Source organism: Gossypium hirsutum, chromosome A03 (genome assembly GCF_007990345.1).
Source record: "Gossypium hirsutum isolate 1008001.06 chromosome A03, Gossypium_hirsutum_v2.1, whole genome shotgun sequence".
In the NCBI taxonomy this organism is placed as follows: Eukaryota; Viridiplantae; Streptophyta; class Magnoliopsida; order Malvales; family Malvaceae; genus Gossypium; species Gossypium hirsutum.
Window position 1 is genome coordinate 78,471,606 of NC_053426.1, and position 13,971 is coordinate 78,485,576.

Sequence of the window (13,971 nt, forward strand, 5' to 3'; positions counted from 1 at the left end):
TGCTCGCATCATTATTCCTTCAAAATACCACTGCATTCTTATCATTATGTTTTTCATAACATTAATCATACCTCACTCTAATAACTTTACCAGATTATACTGCTTTAATCCCTGTGGAAACGATATCACTTATCACTTTATTACTTGATTCAATATGTATACTTGCACAGTTCGCATATCATTTCACACTCGATAGTAGTTAGTTATGTAGTTAAGTTTGCTGCAGCTTGGTACTAATTTTTTTTAATACCTTAACTTTATTTGTAGTTACACTTTAATCCCTTAGCTTAATATCATTCAACTTTGTTTTATTTTACCTGTTAAAAATCATTTCTTTGGTGTTTTTATTCATCTATCTTGCTTCCATTATTCTGTTCTCCAAGATTTTGTAGGAAAACTTGGGTTTTTATTACTTTTCTTTGAGTTTAAGTTAATGTCATTTTTCTCTTGATTATTTGCTATTAATGTGTTTAGAAATGAGCATGAGTAGCTAAATCTTATGAGATTGGTTGATGGAAATATTGGGTAGTTTATTTTTGGGTTCAGGGACTAAATCATAAAATTTGGACTAAATCAAATAGAATTCAAAACTTAGGATTGACACCTCTAAGGGAAATTTAGATAAGTGAGACCAAGAGGAGATCTTATCAAGCATCAATCTGATTCATTTTAGGTTAGTTTGGTGAGGTCGAAGATAAACTGGACTAATTTGTCTAATTTGGAAAAATTGAGGCTGAAAAGTAAAATTGATCCAATTTAGGAGTGTTAGCGATTTAGATCCCTAATTCAAAGGTTAACAAACAACGTGAAAATCAACTAACCACTCTCTGTTATTGAATTTTCTAGTTTCATAGTTTGCGTGATTTACAATTTGGTCATTTTCTGTTTTTAGATAATTAATTAGTTAGCTAGTCTCTGCCTTGGAGTTCACACGCTAGTGGCTAAAGTGTTCAATCAATTTCCTATTCCCTTAGTCAAAGAATTATTAGATGAGTTAGCCAGAGCTTGATTCTGCTCCAAATTTTACCTAAGTTTAGGTTATCACCCAATTCAAATGCATGAGGTTGATGTGCACAAGACGACTTTTAAAACCCATCAAGATCACCTTGGGTTCTTAGTAATGTTGTTTGGACTTACTAATGCACCCTCGACTTTTGAAAGCATCGTAAAAAACTTATTTCAGTCGTATCTAAGAAAATTTGTATTGGTTTTCTTTAACGACATTTTAATCTACTATCCTACTTGGCTTTTGCACTTGACACATCTAGAGCTAGCTTTAGAAATTTTGATGCAATAGCAGTTGTATGTTAAGTTCTATAAATATGACTTCGGATCTAAGGAAATTGAATATCTAGGTCATGTTATCAATCATCAAGGGGTATCAATGGATGCAAGGATAGTTGAGTGTATTATCAATTGGCCTTTACCTCAATCAGTTAAGGAATTAAAGCGGTTGCTCAGGTTGATCAGATATTATAGGAGGTTTGTGAGGAATTATAGAGCTATAACACAGCCTATCACTAATCTTCTCAATAAGAATGCCTTTATATGGATTGACCAAACCACGACTTCTTGACTGCAACTCAAAGAGGCTATGATTATTGCCCCGACATTAGGCTTTCCTAATTTTGAAGTAGCCTTTGTGGTTGAATCTAATGCCTCAAATATTGGCATTGAATTTATTCTAACACAAAAGGGAAAGCCCATAGCTTATTTTAGTAAAGGTTTCTCTATTAGGCATCAAGCTCTATCATTTATGAAAAAGAGATGATGACTATTGTGATTTTTGTCAAGAAATGTAACAATTATATTTTGGGAAGGCATTTTCATATCAAAATTGATCATTGAAGTCTTAAATTTTTGCTAGATTAGAAAATCACAACTCCAACTTAACAAACTCAAGTGGTAAAAATGATTGGTTATGATTATTCACTCATTTTTAGGAAGGAAGCATATAATGATGTAGCAGATTCTCTATCTAGGATGCCTCAAGAGGAATGTAGTACTATGTCTATTTTAAACACTGATTTGTTCCAACAGATTGGACATTCGTGGGTATACTCACAAGTTTAAACAATCTTCTAGGGTAGTGATAAACCGTAATTTATACATATTTTTATCTCATGCTTAACACATTTATGGATGATTTCTCCTTAGATTTGGTGAATTCGATGCTCCTAATTCTTTAATTTCATGCTTTATACTTAGGTGAGCATAGGAGAGTAAAAAGAGTGAGAAACGAGTCGAAAACAGAGAAAATGGACCCAAATGGGAAATCAACACGGCCTGGACTACCTCACACGGGCGTGTCCTACCGCTGTGTCCCTTTGGCAGGATCAAAGCACGACTTACACGGGTAGACTACACGCCCGTGCCTATTCAATAGCCTTGACCACGGGCTGGAGTAATCGCACATGGGCGTGTCCCTGCGAGCCCAAGTATAACCCTATTCAGAAAAGGCCAATTTTGAGGGCTTTTAGGCATTTTAAAGCCTATTTAAACACTTAAGGAGGCACTTAGGAGGGGGACGCGAAGTAGGAAACAAGGAATTACTCAAGGAAAGCTAATTGATCCATCTCAAAAGCTGGATTCATCATTAAGACTGAAGATCTCCCTTCAAGGAGTTTTGGGTTTTCTTATGTTTCGTTATCTTTATGCTTTTGAGATGTTTTCTTTCATAAGTTTGAACTAAACCCCTAAATACCTAAGGGGAATGAAACCTAAGATGGTTCTAGTTATTATTTTCTGAATTGTATGATAAATATTTGACTTGCTCTTAATTATGTGTTCTTAATTCTTGTTTTAATATTCCAGGATATTGATTCAAGCTAAGCTCTTATTCAGAGGAGGAATAGACCCTGTCTAAGAATAAAGTTTCATAATTAAGCAGAGTTGATGGCGCGCCTAGAGATAGGGTGACAAGATTTTGCCAAATTAGGGTGAAACCTAATAAGGGAATCCATAGATCGAGTTAATGCAATTCTAGGGTGTTAATTAGAAAGAGATTTCAATTATTCAACCTAGGGTTAGACATTATTAGTCTCGAGAGAGATAATAATATAACATAGGGATTTTTACGAATCAAGTCAAATGAATAAATTGTCTGGTTCAGAGTCAAATAACAAGTGAAGTCTAGGTGGATTTTTCCTTAGGTATTGTCTTAATCAATCGAATTTTCCCAAAAGTATTTTCCAAAATTTTCTCTCTGTGCATTCTTAGTTTAGTAATTAGTTCAGATAACCAAATCCTTTAATTTTTAGGCTAGATAATAAAAAGAAGGTAATTACTAGTAATCTTGGTTCCTTTGGGTTCGACAATCCGGTCTTGCTAAAGCTCTACTACTGTTCGATAGGTACACTTGCCTTCATCGTCATAATAGTTAGTTTCAAGATACATTAATTATAAATATTTAAAACCTGTCGCGAACATCACGTATCAAGTTTTTGGCGCCGTTGCCAGGGAACTAGGATATTAGGAACACTCGATTTTTATTACTTTAGCCATTTTACTTTTATTGCAATTTATATTTTTTTATTTTATTTTCTAATTCTTCATTTATTTTCTTCTGACAGGTTTTTCTAGTTTATGACTAGAAGAAACCCGTCAGGACCATTATTATTCGATAGTGAGATCGATTCCATAGTTCGCAGAAGCCAAAAAGAAATAAGGCAAAGCTTACAATACATAGAGGAAGAGCAAGAGGACGACACTTCAACCACAACTGAGGAGATGGCTGAAAACCAAGAAAATCTACTACCTCCTGCGATTGCTGCTAATCAGAATCCTACTCCATGCACTATGTCTGATTATGCTAAACCTTCTTTAACAGGAATTGAATCGAGCATAGTTAGACCAGCTGTAGCTGCAAATACTTTTGAACTGAAACCTAACACAATTCAAATGATACAGCAATTTGTGCAGTTTGATGGTTTGGAGGACGAATATCCCAACGCTCACTTGGCAAATTTCTTAGAATTTTGCGACACTTTTAAAATAAATGGCATTTCTGATGACGCCATTCGCCTTCGGTTGTTTCCCTTTTTGTTGAGAAACAAAGCTAAACAATGGTTGAATTTGTTACCACGAGGGTCAATCACTACTTGGGAACAAATGACCAAAAATTTTTTATTAAAATATTTTCTACCGGCTAAAACGGCTAAATTACGTAACGATATCTCTTCTTTTGTGTAGATGGATTTAGAAACACTCTAAGATGCATGGGAGAGACACAAGGACCTCTTGAGAAGATGCCCTCACCATGGGTTACCACTCTGGCTACAGGTTCAAACGTTTCATAATGGCCTGAATGCTTCGACTCGACAGATGATCGACGTAGCCGCGGGCGAAACCATCAATAATAAAACACTTGAAGATGCTTATGAATTTATAGAAGAGATGTCACTAAATAATTATCAGTGGCAAGTCATGAGGACAAAGCCAACAAAAGCAGCCGGCATTTATAACATCAATTCGGTCACCATGCTCTCTAATCAGGTAGAACTCTTGAATAAGAAAATTGACGGTTTCTTAGTTCTTCACAGGTTCACCCAGTAATGCAGTGCGAAGCAAGAGGAGGTGGATAAAGTAATTCAGACTACCCACCCTATGGCCACAACAAGGAGAACGAGTAGTTAAATTACATGGGTAATAATCCTCTACCTCAAAATAATCCTTATAGTAATACTTACAATGCAGGTTGGAGGAACCACCCAAATTTCTCATGGGGAGGCCAAGGGAATCAGCGACCACCACCACCTCCAAGCTTCCAACAACCACCCTACCAACAAGAGAAAAAATTGAACCTTGAGGAGATGCTAACAAAATTTATCTCAGTGTTAGAAACTCATTTTTAGAATACCGAGACAGCACTTAAAAATTAATAAGCATCGATCCAAGGGCTCGAAACTCAGATTGGCCAACTCGCCAAACTGATTTCTAAGTGACCACAAGGTAGTTTGTCGAGTAACACGGAATCTAACCCAATGGAACAACTCAATGTGATTACCACTCATGACAAGGAAGGGTTAGTTGAGCCTGTATCAGAACCGAGGCAAGGCATTGTGGTAAGTCAAGATAAAGGTAAGGTAGTCCACAATGAGCAAAGAATGGTAAGTACAGAGTACAAACCACGAGTGCCATACCTGAATGTGACAAGGAAAGACCGTACAGATAAACAATTCGGTAAACTCCTTAAACTATTAAAGAAATTACATATTAACTTACCGTTTATCGAAGCTCTCTCGCAGATGCCAAACGCAGTCAAATTTTTAAGAGAGCTTCTAGCAAACAAACAAAAGTTGGATGAGGCGTTGCATGTGGAGTTGAATGTAGTTTGCTCAGTCATATTACAGAATAACCTACCCAACAAATTGAAAGATCCAGAGAGTTTTATGATTCCTTGTTTAATGGGTAGTTTAGATGTTCATAATGCATTGGCTGACTTAGGGGCAAGCATTAATGTTATGCCTTATAAAATGTTTAAACAGCTAGGTCTTGGGAAACCCAAACAAACTAGGATGAGCATTCAATTGGCTGATAAAACCATTAGATTTCCTAGAGGTAGCATTGAAGATGTTCTTGTTAAGATCGATAAATTTATATACCCAGTAGACTTTGTTGTTCTAGACATGGAAGAGGATAGTAACGCACCTTTGATTTTAGGATGACCCTTTTTAGCGGCTGCTAGAACCATTATTGATGTTGGTACAGGTGAACTCACACTTTGTGTGGGAGACGAAACAATCACCCTTCAAGCTCGTAATTTGAGTAACACATCAAAAATTGAAGGTGGTTGTATAAATCAATCTACTAGTATTGATCATGTGGTGAAACCCTCTGTGCAGGAAACAGTTTCGAAGAACGCATATGAGCCAAGTTCAAATAACAACAAAGGACCAATCCATGAAGAACGAAGGCTACAAATTGAGGAACTGGATGAATGGTGGACACATAGACCAAGAACACCCAATAAGCTGAAATCGAGCCAGGTCGAGCTCAATACATCACCAAATCAACTTAAGGTTGGAGACAAAGTACTACTAGATGCAGCAAATCCTCGCATTACAACTTCTAAACCAAATGAAGTAATCCCTCTCACGGTATTCAATATTTTCCCATATAGTACAATCGAGGTAATTCATCCCAAATTCGGCACTTTTAAGGTAAACAATACTCGTCTTAAACCTTATATTGATGAAGTTGATAGTAGGGATGATGAGTGTAAACTCCTCGAGCCACCATGATCGCACACCAGAGAGCTAAGTCAAGCTTAGACTATAAATAAGCGCTTCTTGGGAGGTAACCCGAGCACTAACAATAATGATTTATTTGAATTCTAGTTTTTCACATCTAACCTACTAACTGAGTCCTGAAACACAGGGTTTTCCCATCCGCATGACCAGGCACACGGGTGTGCCTACGGCCGTGTGAAAACAGGGCAAAAGTTTTTCTCCAACATAGGATACGATAAGTTGCCACGGCCGTGCGACATGGCCATGGGCGAAATTTCCAAAACAACAGGGCATGAGACACGCCCGTGCCTTAAAATCATGGTTGAAACTGAGAATTTAACACGGGGCGTGCGACACGCCCGTGTCATTCACCCGTGGTCAACACTGTCAAAAAGAACACAGGCGTGGGCTATCATACACGGGCGTGGGAGAAGAGAACGAAGCAAGACACAATCGTGCGACACAGCCAAGGGCACCCACACGCCTAAGGTGCACAAGCGTGGGGCGAATCTCAGATGCACCTAATTTTAAAAATCACGAAACACGCGGGCAAAAATTAGGGCACACAAGCTGCCCCACGGCCGTGTACCCCAAAATCTATATAAACCCCTCACTATTCATCATCTCCTTCCCCAAAAAATCCCTAACCCTAGCCGCTGCAACTCCACACGCCCTACTTGTCACTCCCGTGCGCCGCCTACAGCACTATTTCTGACGACTCAAGCTTCTCCTTTTTGTGTTTGTTTACTCTTTTCTCTCTATTTTCTTTAAATATTGCCTATTTCATGATTTCTCTGATCCATTTGACTATCTTAAGTGAATATTAATAGTAGAATAATAGAAATACTCATGCTTGTCATTGCCCTTTTTCATACTACATTCATCCATTTTTCTTGTTTTCATAGATTTTATGTTTACCCACATACATTCATGCATTAGATTTTCCCGTCATATTATTCTCATAGCCCTATATTAATGACTTGATGTAATTGCTTTAGTTGTTTTAGTTTTGTTCTCTTCATTTAGTACGCGAGTCTCATGAAATATTCCTAATTAGTTTTGTTTTTCCATGCTATTTTTGGGACATGTTGGTTAAACTTCGAATTTTCAATGTAGGTACAATGTCATCCTCACGTGGTAAGAAGACTACTGTTCCCATCTCAAAGAAAAGGAAAGGAGCAGTGTCATCCTCGGGTCCTACCACGGAGATTAGGCACCTGTTCCTCCAGGTTCCCTTGGGACCCCAAGAGGAATTATATTAGATATTACGAGTCCGACCCCTAGGTGTGGGCCATTGCATTGACTGGCCGCACTTGAACAGATTTATTTGGTTGACGCGGTTCGAGCCCTCCTGACGACTGACTCGTGGGGACTCTTCTTTGAGATCGTCGAGCCAACGTATCTCGAGTTCACATTGGAACTCTGCTCGACGTTCCATCTTCAAACCGTCATGACCAACTTCGTCGATCCTGGAACGATCCAGTTCTGCCTTGGTGGTCTAGTACGCCAGTTGAGCGTACCCGAGTTCAGGATTGCACTAGGGATATACAAGGAGGAGTTCATGGACGACAATGAACTCGACACCCTCCACCTCCATATCCACTACTCCCCCTCAAAATGCTGGAAGGACCTCGTCCCTGCCTCGACCACCTACGATCCTAGCCACTCTAAGGCATCGGCTCTCCCTCCATCCTTGAGGTATCTACACGCCATCTTGGCTCACACTCTGACAGGGAGACGAGAGAGCACCGGCGTCGTCACCACCCACGACGCCTATTTCTTATGGAGCATGGCGAACGGGCACGTCCTTGACCTTGCTTACTTCATCGCCCTCGCCATCTGCCATCAGACAGAGCGACATAGGAGAGGGGTCATCTCTATCGGGCCCTATGTGACTTGACTGGCTCAGCACTTTGGGCTCCTCAACACAGCAGCATAATCATCCTCCCTCACTCTTATCGGCCAAATCTCCCTACAGGGCATCTCGACCATGCTAAGTATGAGGATGATCGAGAAACGACATGGCACCTACCCTCCTCAGTACCGCCTCATCCAGTCCACCGAGGAGAAGGACCTAGAGGACATCACTGATGATGTCCCTCCATGTGATAAGAACCCACCGTCTTAACCACCACCCATCCATTATCCAGTTCATGCGGCGGCTTCATATTCTAACATCTCTAAGCGCCTTACACGATTTGAGCAGCAATGTTTTCAGTGCTTTGATCACATTGATGTGACTCTACATCAGATTTATCAGCACTTCCACATCTCATCGCCACCACCACCTCGCGAACCATCCGGTGATAATAATGTTTAAAAACTTTTTATTTTTTATTTTCACTTTCATCTTTATTTATCTTAATTAAGTACTTTTTATTTCATTTTCCTTTAATATTATTTTAAATTTAGTTTTTATAATTTTTTTGAATAATTTATAGTTTGGTTATTTCATTACGAGTAATTATGCTTCATTATATTCCCTAAAAAGCTCCTGATTCTATCACAGTTATAAAGAGCTCCAAAGCTCATCATTGCATAGGAACTACAAACTCCACTAGGAAAGGTTCTCCATGATTGCCATGTCTTGCTCGACCACGACCATAGCTACCACCAGATATAATATTCTTTTGGTGCAGGACTTATGGACTAATGAACCTCTACCACCACCGGAGTATCCTCCTTCACTCTCATCATTTGCCTTAGCCGATTATTCTCCATAACTCCAAATCAAGGAGTTCATTCATCATTCAGGAAGCTTCACTTCTCTCCCTATCTTATGATTATTTATCTATATTTTTCAATATATCTATCTTTGTACATTGAGGGCAATGTACATCTTAAGTGTAGGGGGTCTTTCATATCATCATTAGAAATCCCTGAATTCTGTCTTATTCTCACGTGAATCACTCATATCACTATTAGAATGAATTTTAATTAAATTATGATTTTTATTGATATGTCTTGAATTAAAACATAGGCGTTTATGCATTGATTGTTTAAACTTTAAGAAATTAGGTAATCAAGCATGATAAGTTGATTTTTGAAGAATTAAAAACTTTTAGGTTGTCTCCCTAAGTTTAGGTATTATCTTGAGTTAAAATTAACAAGTTTAAACATCAAAAAGCCATAATTTTTATGAGATCTTGAGCCTTTAGAGCATATTTTATTTCTTTCATGTCCACTTTTATTATGAGTGCGTCAGTATTGATTTGTTATTCTAGAACTTGTTTGAGTATGCATGTCAAGACCATACCATTTGATTTGATATATTAAGATGATAAAGGCACTTAGGTTTAACCCGCTCACTCCACAAAAGCTTACCTTCATAATTAACCCTTAGTGATCCCCTTTGAGCCTAACAAGCCATCAATTGATTTACCCTCAATATTAACCCATAACCCATTATTGTTGAAATCCCCTAATTTGATCCCTATGTTTATCGAGATTTGATTTGAACTAATTTCTTAGCTATGTTTTATTCTTTGTTGTAACAATTAAGTTCTATGTTATTTGACTTGTTCTAAAAAAAACAATACTTACATACATATTAGTAGTAATTCGTCATTTTTGAGCTTGAGTGTTAATTCCATATTCTGAGAAGAAGCTCACTTGTATTCAACAGATAATTAGTTATTTTTCTAGTTAGGTGATTTCTTCAATTCAATTTTGATTCTAACCTTTTCTTTCAGCTTGTGACCACACCCCCTAACTAAAGCCACGTTACAACCCTCTAAATTCCTTTTTGATTGATGTATCATTTCAATATATAGTGGTGGAGATTTGATTTTCATGCAAGCCTATGGTAATAACTTTTCATATTGACTAATGAGTGCTTTATTTGATGTCCTTAAACACCTCGAGTGATTTGAGTGAATCTTTAGTGAGGATGTTAAACTCTGTGATATTTTGATCAAAGGTAATCACTTAGATGAGGGGAGACACCTATGTTTTCGTGATAAAATGCTCAACTTGAAATGTTTGAAACTTTGGTGTACTTTTAGTTGAATTTTCAATGTATGAATACTTATGTATTATTCTGAGATACTATTGATAGGGATTAAAAATTGAGAAGAATTTATTTTGATTGTGAGTTGAGGATTTTGCTTGAGGACAAGCAAACGCTTAAGTGTAGGGGTATTTGATAAACCGTAATTTATACATATTATTATCCCATGCTTAACACATTTATGGATGATTTCTCCTTATATTTGGTGAATTCGATGCTCCTAATTCTTTAATTTCATGCTTTATACTTAGGTGAGCATAGGAGAGTAAAAAGAGCGAGAAACGAGCCAAAAACAGAGAAAATGGACCCATATGGGAAATCAACACGGCCTGGACTACCTCACACGGGCGTGTCCCACGTCCGTGTCCCTTTGGCAGGATCGAAGCATGACTTACACGAGTAGAGTACATGCCCGTGCCTATTCAACAGCCTTAACCACGGGCTGGAGTAATCGCACACGGGCATGTCCCTACCGAGCCCAAGTATAACCCTATTCGGAAAAGGACAATTTTGAGGGCTCTTAGGCATTCTAAAGCCTACTTAAACACCTAAGGAGGCACTTAGGAGGGGGACGCGGAGTAGGAAGCAAGGAATTGCTCAAGGAAAGCCGATTGATCCATCTCAGAAGCCGGATTCATCATCAAGACTGAAGATCTCCCTTCAAGTTCCTTCAGGAGTTTTGGGTTTTCTTATGTTTTGTTTTCTTTATGCTTTTGAGATGTTTTCTTTCATAAGCATGAACTAAACCCCCTTAAATACCTAAGGGGAATGAAACCAAAGATGAATCTGGTTATTATTATCTGAATTGTATTATAAATATTTGACTTGCTCTTAATTATGTGTTCTTAGTTCTTGTTTTAATATTCCAGGATATTGATTCAAGCTAAGCTCTTATTCAGAGGAGGAATAGGCCCTGTCTAAGACTAAAGTTGTCATAATTAAGCGGAGTTGATTGCGCGCCTAGAGATAAGGTGACAAGATTTTGCCGGATTAGGGTGAAACCTAATAAGGGAATCCATAGATTGAGTTAATACAATTCTAAGGTGTTAATTAGAAAGAGATTTCAATTATTCAACCTAGGGTTAGACGTTATTAGTATCGAGAGAGATAATAATATAACTTAGGGATTTCTATGGATCAAGTCAAATGAATAAATCGTCTGATTCAGAGTCAAATAACAAGTGAAGTCTAGGTGGATTTTTCCTTAGGTATTATCTTAATCAATCAATTTTTCCCAAAAGTATTTTCCAAAATTTTCTTTTTGTGCATTAGTTTAGTAATTAGTTCAGATAACCAAATCCCTTAATTTTTAGGCTAGATAATAAAAAGAAGGTAATTACTAGTAATCTTGGTTCCTTTGGGTTCGACAATTCGGTCTTGCTAAAGCTATACTACTGTTCGATATGTACACTTGCCTTCATCGTGATAATAGTTAGTTTCAAGAACGATTAATTATAAATATTTAAAACCTATAGCGAATATCACGTATCAGTTAGTTCAAAGTATACATGGCAAGGAGATCAATTAAAAAGAAAGGAAAGATTGATGGTGGGAAGCAATCCTAACTGAGGAAGACGCTATTGATTTAATTTCGTAGTTCTCCAATAAGGGCATTTAAGGGTTAATGTTAAAGTGAAGAGACTTACTAGTGTTATGTATTGGAAGGGCCTTAAAGGGAACTACGGTAGTATGTGAGGGAATGCACTAGATGTCAAACCTGCAAGTATGATAACTCAACATATCCAGGATTACTATAGCCTCTTCCATTGCTAAAAAAAATTTGGAGAAACATTTCTATTAATTTTATTGAAGGCCTTCCTAAGTTTGGAGGTAAGGACATTGTAATGGTGGTGGTAGATAGACTAAGTAAACATGCACACTTCATCACTTTAGCACATCCATTCTCTACTTTTAGTGTAGCATATGCTTTTCTAGACAATATATACAACCTTCATGGGGTTCCTTGCAGTATCGTCTCTAACCGAGATAAGGTGTTCTTAAGCACATTTTGGAAGGAGCTCTTTTGACTATTGGCTACAACTCTAAACATGTCAACTTCATACCATCCTCAGTTGGATGGCTAGACTGTGGTAGTTGATAGGAGCTTAAAGAAATACCTCCAATGTATGACCCCAAAAAGATCGAAGGTTGGTTGAAATGGATTCCACTTGCTTAATAGTGGTATTGTTAAGTTATGGAAGAGAAAAAAAAAGAGCTAGAAAAGAAAAGAAAATCAGAAAAACTTTAAAACAGAATAGTCTTACTTTCATAAAGATTTTGGTGCATAATATACAAAAGACTAATGTTGTTGTAATGGTTAATCATATCCTAAAACTTCAGCAATTATTTCATTCAGAAGATTGTATCACCTAACCAAATACAAACTGACACATTAGGTGTATCATGCTTGACTGCTTATAATTGCTCTATCAAGCTAAAACATAAAAAAAAATTACATACACTCTTAGAATATCTAAGAAAAATCTCAATCATCTAATACTCCTCCTTCAGATTTTTCTTGGAGACTCTAAGCTTTGTCCTTAGAATCTCAAATTTAGGCCTTGAGACAACCTTAGCTAGAACATCTGCAAATTGATCTTTAGATTTGCAATATCTCACATTGATTTCACCAAGTCTTTTAGCTTATTTGATTGCATGAAATTCCACATTAATATGCTTAGTTCTTTCATGCTGGACTAGATTTTTGGTGATAGCTATAACATATTTATTATCCACCTAAATTGCAGTAGTTTCATTAGTATTTTATCCAAGTTAGCCAAGATCTTTCTAGGCCAAATGGCTTGATTAGCTACTACTGTAGCAAAGACATACTTAGCTTTAGTTGAGGATTGAGCCACCATATCTTGCTTCTTTGAATTCCATGCAAAGACACCACTTCCAAAAGAAAAAAACATAACCCGAAGTGCTCTTGCAATCATTCACATTTCCAGCCCAATCACTGTCAGCATAACCTTCAAGCTTACAGCTATCATGATTCAAATACCATATTCCATGGTTAAATGTACATTTAATGTATCTTATAACCCTTTTAGCTGCACCATAATGAGTCTAACTAGGAGCTTGCATGAATCTAGATGATAAGCTTACAACATACATTACATCTGGCCTAGTAGCAGACAAATATAACAAGTTTCTTATAAAAAATTTGTAAACAGAAGCATCAGCCTTTTCAAAATTATCTAACTTAGACAACTTCTCATACAAAACTAGTGAAGTAGCTATTGGTTTGCAATTTTCCATTTTAAACTTCATCAAAACTTCCAGGGCATACTTTTTTTGAGAAATAAAAATACAATGACCAAATTGGTTCCTAAAAATATACTTCATTTCACCCAAATCAAACATTTTAAATATATTTTTCATTCTTTGTTTGAACTACTCTATAGACACTTCCTTATCTCCCGTAACAAGTAGATCATCAGCATACAATGAAACAATGGGTTGTTTCTCATCATGAAGCTTTTTAACATACAATGTAGCTTCACTTTCACTTCTTATAAACCCTTTTTGCAGCAAATAGGAATCAATTCTATTATACCAAGCTCTACGAGCCTATTTCATCCCATAAAGAGCTTTGTGAAGCTTATACACCTTGTCTTCATTTTTTGAAGCTTGAAAACCTTCTTGTCGTTCGAAAAATATCTCCTTCTCAAAGAAACCATTTAGGAATGCTAACTTTACTTCAAGGTGATAAGCTTTCTAGCTTTTCAT

At 37.1% G+C, this 13,971-nt stretch overlaps 1 non-coding gene across 1 annotated transcript; it reads right to left on the reverse strand.

The window, feature by feature from the left end:
• Positions 1–4,158: 4,158 nt before the first annotated feature.
• LOC121227205 (small nucleolar RNA R71) lies at positions 4,159–4,265 on the reverse strand. The gene has a single exon (XR_005924849.1). It is a non-coding gene; the product is annotated as a small nucleolar RNA R71 (small nucleolar RNA).
• Between the last annotated feature and the right edge of the window lie 9,706 nt (positions 4,266–13,971).